Source organism: Rhagoletis pomonella, unplaced genomic scaffold (assembly GCF_013731165.1).
Source record: "Rhagoletis pomonella isolate Grant_MI unplaced genomic scaffold, Rhpom_1.0 Rhpom_scaffold_00017, whole genome shotgun sequence".
Taxonomy (NCBI): Eukaryota; Metazoa; Arthropoda; class Insecta; order Diptera; family Tephritidae; genus Rhagoletis; species Rhagoletis pomonella.
The window spans coordinates 678,775-686,142 of record NW_023458571.1 but is presented as its reverse complement, the minus strand read 5'-3'; the positions used below and the strand labels follow the sequence as shown (position 1 = coordinate 686,142).

The window sequence follows — 7,368 nt, the reverse complement described above, 5'->3', positions numbered from 1 at the left end:
CCTCTCCACAGATTCGTTCATCATCTGCGCCGCGGGGGGCGACAACGGCACCAATTTTGTGGGAGCACAGCGGGAGATGAAGTCCGAAGACAAATTGTTTGAATTTGAGCGCATCGACCAAGAGATGACTAAACAAAAAATCGAATGGCGATTCAATTGTCCAGCTAATCTCAATGCCGGTGGTTGCTGGGAACGCTTAATACAATGCGTTAAGAAACTTTTGCAACGAGTGTTGAAGCAAGAAGCTCCTCGAGTGGAAACACTTCGGAGTGTCCTAATAGAAGCAGAAAATATTGTGAACAGACGACCCCTATTTATATTGCGATCGTATTTTTATGAGAAGCTGTTTTTCATCGCAGAAACATACTCGAAGGTTGGCCATTGTCTGCCGAGGGACGACCGCTGATAAGAAAAAACGTTTTTCTATATTATTTTGCGATGTTGCTTTGACCAGGGCTTGAACCAAGGTGCTGATGCGTGAAAGCGCACACTGCTTACCACTACACCACAGCGGCCGACAAACGGACGGAAATATCGTAGTTTTTGCATATTTCGACAATACCGTTATATGGGAGGTGGGCGTGGTTATTGTCCGATGTCGCCCCTTTTCAATCTCAACCTACCTTGGATAAAGGGAAACTTACCTACCAAATTTCGTGGACACATCTCAATTTTTTCTCGAGTTATCGTGTATACGGACAGGCAGAAGGACAGACATAGCTTAATCGATTTCTTTTTTCATTCCGATCATTTATGTATACACTTGTCTATATCTATCTCGATTCGTTTTGCCTGTTACAAACAACCGTTATGCGAACAAAGTTATAATACCCTTGTGCACAAGTGCGCGCGGGTATAAAAAAACATTTTTTGTATTTTTTATTATGCTAATATTATTGATTTGGAGAGGAGAAACACGATTCCAAAAAATGAAAAAAAGTTCAACCCCTCAATTTGTTATATTGAATTTTTTATGATTTGCATTCAACTGTGCAGCCTTCACACAATTTTATATCCCTCGAACAACAAGTCAGTTTTAGTGCTATTCAAGACCTTTAATTTAAGCCAAGAAGTCTATAGGCCCTTTGAGAGCTAAAGTCAAACTTCGAAATTTCATTCGACATTTTACGCAATTTTTTTCTAATTTGTTTGGTTTAAAATTGTTAGATATAACTTGACTCTCAGAGGGCCTAGAGGCTTCTACCTTGGCTCAAATTAAAGGTCTTGAATTGCACGTACTGTTTGAGGGATATAAAATTGAGTGAAGGATGCACAGCTGCATGCAAATAGAAAACAATGCAATCTATAATACTACTGTAATAAAAAATATATCAATTTTTTGTTTTGGAACACAACTTTTGACCAATTTTTTTAAGGTCAAGGGATAATTGTGGCTCAATGGCCATAATGGAAAGGGATTTACTTTAGCTTTCAAGACCATTTTGTTTCGTATCAAAATGCTGCTTCTGTCGAAAGCGCTACGATTAATTCGCATGCAGTGTTCAAAAATCACACTGTGCGGCCATGGTACAATAAAACAGGTAGAAGCCAATTTGACGTCAAACCTACAAAAGTCAAAGTTTTCGGGAGAGTAAAAATAAAAATGAGCGTGTGTAAGGAAAAATAAAAAAATACATTTCACTGGTTGACGTTTATAAGTATATCTGAAGTTTATTCTTATTTATTTATTTTCTTTAGTTAAAATTTGATAAAACGTGTATGTTGTTTTCTGTTTTTGTTTTATGAGTTGCAGTGTTGTTGGAGGGACTTTTCGGCATAAGGGTCATAGGAACAGCACTTGGCTTCAAACGTGCCTCTCCTGTACCTCCCGGTGTATTTGTGGAATCTACTTCTTTAAAATGTTTAACGCACAGCAAGGCATTTCACTGCAGCTCTGCCCACAGCTGCTTTCGCAACGTTCCTTACGCGAAGGACATTGAGGCACGTTAAAAAATTAGTGGTATCTGCCTTATATTTAACACCACATAAAAAACAACGCTTCAACCGCACAACACTACAAAAATTCAAATGCAAATTAAAATTTGTTATTAAGGAACATTCAAAAAAAAAACAACGATATGACATTCAAAGCGTAACGAAATATAGTTTTGAATTTGAAAAAGCACGAAATTTTTATTGATGTATTTTATAGACTTTATATGCATACACAATTTTATTGTAACGATGCCGATTCAAATTAATAAAATCAATGTTTCTTGACCGACGGTCGATTTCTTCTGGCATGATTGAAGGTGCTGCCACATATTTTGTTGTCGCTTATGATTGTCACTGTACCATGATTTTTTTTAAATTTTTGTAAAGTTGCTTACCAGACTTACGATTTTTATAAATTTTGCTTCCATTTTTTTAAGATTTTCTAATTTGGTGTCTTCAAACTAAAAACAAAAGCACCAAAAACGCAACAAGCATCAAACTCAAAAGCTTTCGCGTTTTGAATACCCACTAAATTTGGTGCGAAAAGCATTAAGTTGGCAACAGTGAATGTAAACAAAAGTATTTTATGACGTCAGCGATTGGGTGGATGCTGTCAAATCGACGAAGAGAGGGTTAGCGGTCCGCGAATGGCGCGACCTTTATTTTCTGGATCGTGGTTCGCTGTTAATTTGGCAGTATGTATTCCCTTCCATTGGACAACGGTTTTTCGCCAGTCAATGAATCTATGTTTACATGTTTGTAGATTTTCATGCTCCCTTTTTAGCCATTTCTTTTCTTTTTTCATCGACGAGAACAAAATCGGGTTTTTCGCTCTTAACACATATATTTTTCGTTTCATCAGAGCAACGGTGAGCTAAGCACGACACAGCTACGCCAGACATATACATACATATGTACATACCAGGGTTGTTGCGAATATTCGCATTCGCATTCGCAACCGCGGAGCTTCCGCATTAGTTTTAACATTCGCATTCGCTTTCGCATTCGCAAAAATCAATGCGGATCTTTTGCGAATGCGAATATTGAAGGGACAGAAAATTGCAGTTATTTTTTTTACGAGTAAAACTTGGCCAAATATTTTTTATTCCGAAATAAAAGTACTTTCCCAAGGCACATTGAACGGGTAGTATCAGAAGAGTAGCTGATTTGATTTTTATTTTTATTTTTTCAAATTTGGTCTCGAAAACGTACAATTTTTCAAATTTTTTATCACAAAAATTCTAAATTGTTAAAATATATTTGCATGTGAAACCTTTCTCCATACAAAACAAGTGATTGAATAACAGCTTTTGGAACATTCGCCCAACTCAGCAGCACAACCGCTGATTACTGAGCCTTGCAAAGGAGAAGCAAACAAATTTACTAAGAAAGAAAGGTGCAAAAATTTTTATTTTTTTACCAATTTCGATTTTTTTTATATTTTTTGTTTATTTCACATGGCGCGCTTTGATTTAGAAGAAACAAATCAGAACAGTTTTTGACACTTTCGATACCAGAAGCAACAACAAAATACACGCAAATATTGTTTTTGCTCTAATGCTACTACCTGTTTGATATGCCTTGAACGTTCCGGATAATGAACAAATCACTTATCCAAATTAAGCAAGTTTGGTATCCAATGAAAGAGGACTTAAATTGCTTTAAAGCTGAAATGTCTAAAAGAGGAAAGCCACACATTGAAAAATATTTTAAATAAAAATATTAATTAATTACCATAGAACAAACATTGGGTCAGGTATGTATTTACATGAATTTCGTTAGTATTAAGTTATAAAAAGATATAAATAGAGGTGGTAACCTTCATTCGTTATCTTTGTTTAAAAGCTATTTCAGTCCTCTTTCATATGATACCAAATTTGTTAAATTTGGATAAGCGGTTTCTTTATTACACGGATAGGACGTTTATTTCGGAATAAAAACTATTAGGCCAAATTTAACTCTGAAAAAAATAACTGTTAATTTCGGTCCTTGGAATATTGTGCAAGTGCACTGATAAAAAGTATATCTAACCAGTCACAGAAGAAAGCATTAAAAATGAGTTACAAAAACTAAAATCGAAAAACGCTGATGACGTGACAAATTCCGAAACAACCAAAAGAATGAAAATGAAGAATTCTTTCGAAAAAACGGTGTTTAAACAACGATTCTGCCATGATGCTAGATTGTGAAGATGATGAAAGTCAGAAGGATACATCCGACATTTGCAGCCCCGATGAAGTTCTCAAAAGGTAATTATTGCACCGCAATAAAAATAAATAAATATAACTGAAAGTCCTCTCAACTGGTGCAGTGTCAATCGAAAAGAATTTACAATTTTGCCAAGTTTAAAGTTTTTCAAGTTTGTCGCCTCGAACGAGTAGTTATATCGTCGGTGGAATAATGAAATAGTGTAACCTGAAAAGTATAGTTTTGAGAAAAACTAATTGGAAGTTTTTATAAACCATTACAAACCATACAAATACAATTTCGTTTTTCGGTAATAAATATTTAAGAATTAGATATTTAAGAAAACTAAAGATTTTTCTAATAGATTAAAGGATTGTTTATCCAATGGTGCAATTATCGAATAATAGAGTATGTGGCATTTACACTGTTTCTTTATTCGAGCGACGATATAGTGGTGCAGGTTTGATTTACGACCCTTCAACAAGTTTTTATTACAATGTTCCAATTTTTAAATTCAAGTACTAAAAAAACATTCAGTCTTATCATGAGTTTAATTTTCCCCGAACCGGTTCACTTTTCACTTTTGGTTTTCGTGTACATATTTACTATGGGCGGAGTACAAATTTTGGGGTGATTTTTTTTTTCGGGCAAAACTCAGGATAAGGCAGATGATTAAAAATTATTGACCTTTCCATTTTTTATTTACCTAAATCACCTAATTTACCCACCTAAGTTAATTCTTAAAATACATGACATCCGCATTCGCATCCGCATCCGCGGATGTTAGCTTTTATACCTCCGCATCCGCATTCGCATCCACGGATGGCTAAAATTCCACATTCGCAACATCCCTAGTACATACATACATATGTACATACATACTAAGTATGGATAGTCACACTCCCTGAACTTGTTCATACATTCATATACTAACTTACCCAGTAAAAATCGGTTGTATGCATTCATGAAGAATGCTTGCATATGAGTGATTTAGTGTGAAAAATTCATGCGTAGTCATGAATTTCCACAAATAAATTCAAAGTCTAGCGAACTGCAAGCGAACGTACGTTGTTGTTGTTTTAAGTACATTACTTGATAAATTTGAAGTGGAATTTTTGTAATATTTTCAGTCTTGTACAAAAATTTTAGTGAACGGACGTGTTGTGCGATACTATTTTCAGCACTAACGGGCTTTTACACGATATTAATATCAGAAAGGTAGCATTTACATATGGAGATACATATCGTGTAAGGATGCTTTAATACTGTTCCATTCCATTAATGCATTTTTGTATGTTTGAAACATTAATACAGCCATATGCATACAGCAGTAGTACAAGTGTATGGTTAGAATACGCATACGCTCTAGGAAACCACGCGTGTTAAATGGAAATGAAGGTTCATTTATACTGGCATGTATACACAGCAGCAAGCTCATGCCACCAACAGCGATGTCGTATGCATAACATTTCTACTGGGTATACTTACTTGCTTATACTCATACAAATACATACCATTAAGTCCACAATAGTCGGAGCAACATTAGCACAAATGCCAATGCTTTTCAAAAAAGCAAATCAGTCATTATTCTTACGGCAAACGCTGAAGAACACGGTGTGCCTAAGTCAAACGGTTTTATGTAGCAGAAACGTCCAGTTTTACTAATCTCATCGCATTTAAGACAATCACATGCAGTACAGAAATTGTAAATACGCAATTTTGTATATAAACTGAACAGAAGGAGTACACATACTTATGTACGCATGTATATTTAGTTAAAAAGTACAATCATGCGAATAAATACTATTTACAAGTATAAATAATCGTAAAAAAACACAATTTTTTGCTGCGAACTCTTCTAAACTATATTTAATTAGTTAAAAAAACATAGCCACATATGTATGTATGTATATATAAATGGAAGTATTAAAACAACAAATCGCTCTATATATATTAAAACGTGCAAAGACTAAAGGAGATTTTCACAGCTATTGGAGGAGAATGTAATACAATAAATTTATTCGGTGAGTTTCGCAACGAATCTGAAAACCTTACAAAGAACCATAAACAAAACATTTCATACATATGTATATGCATATGTATAAATGTAGTACATATACATACATATGTATTTATACGCATTTGTGGACATTATTATATGAGTATGTGAATAAATATAGATATGTACCCTGCAGGCAAACCCCGAACCGGTGAACAAAATTTCTAGTTTCGTACTAGATCTTTTTATATCCAAAAATGAACCCCTCCGATAGTAACTGTATCCCTACCAGGCCAAAAGCAGCGAAATGTGGTACTTTCAAAAAACTGTTTTATTCTGCTTTTTAAAACTACATACATATCGCTAACTAAGAGTGAAAAGTTTCTGCTAAGTCCACTTTTTATAAAAAATTATATTTTAATGCAAGAAGCAAGAGCAATTGGAAATTCATTGTTTTCTAAAAGATCGAACAATCTATTTTATTTTTAACCATTTCGGTTCAGTGATACGCAATTCTGCTAAGTTCAAAATAGTCACTAAAAATAATAAACAACTTTTGATGGGAAATCTACATATATCTAAGATGACGAATTTAGAACTAGTTCGGAACTATCGAAAAAGTGATGCCCATCGCTTACTTTAAATGGATATTTGCTGGCGGCGTTTTCGATCAAAAACGGTTTCATTCTGTACTTCGAATATGCATTTTCATAGTTTGCTAATACGAAACAATAATTTGTGTTAATCTTTTAACATCTCGGGACATTCTAGAATCTAACCAATACCAGCAATCACCTCTGAAAACTCAGTTAAAGCCAAAGGTATGTAAATATGCTTTCAAGTGCTCAATTTGAATTACATTCATTCAACCAAATTTGATTTCAGATCGAAAAAGTATTTCTTTGCAAATAATTAACAATCCGCAAACATGGGAAAAGCAAACAGACTCTGTTTGAAAACATCATGTTACCCTTTTCGTCAGTCGATTTTAGAAGTGGTTCGGAACTGTAGAAAAAGGGAAGTAAAGCGAACTATATCATCTGTTGAATCGAGAGTGAACTAGATCATCTGTAAATCGCAAGAAATTGCAAGAATTTACAGGAATTTACCAGAAAGCGTTCCCGTACTCGGTTCTCTAGCAAAGTAGGGGGAAATGGGAGAGTAATATCGATCCTCTCTTTGTCAGAAATTGAAAGATTTTACCCAGAGAATTTTTAGAATTTAGAGTCTAAAATCCGTACACAGAC

General features: G+C 34.6%; 1 protein-coding gene across 5 annotated transcripts in view; it reads left to right on the top strand.

The window, feature by feature from the left end:
* The first annotated feature begins 5,266 nt into the window (after positions 1 to 5,266).
* LOC118749507 overlaps positions 5,267 to 7,368 on the top strand; it is a 417,693-nt gene continuing 415,591 nt past the window's right edge. For 2 of the 5 annotated variants that reach the window (XR_004994230.1, XR_004994229.1), the window contains exons 1-2: positions 5,270 to 5,370; positions 5,437 to 6,146. The gene's annotated coding sequence lies outside the window, so the exon portion shown is untranslated. Of the gene's footprint in view, positions 5,371 to 5,436; positions 6,147 to 7,368 lie in introns of those variants that run through there. The other 3 variants (XR_004994231.1, XR_004994232.1, XM_036484301.1) reach the window with 3 other exon arrangements.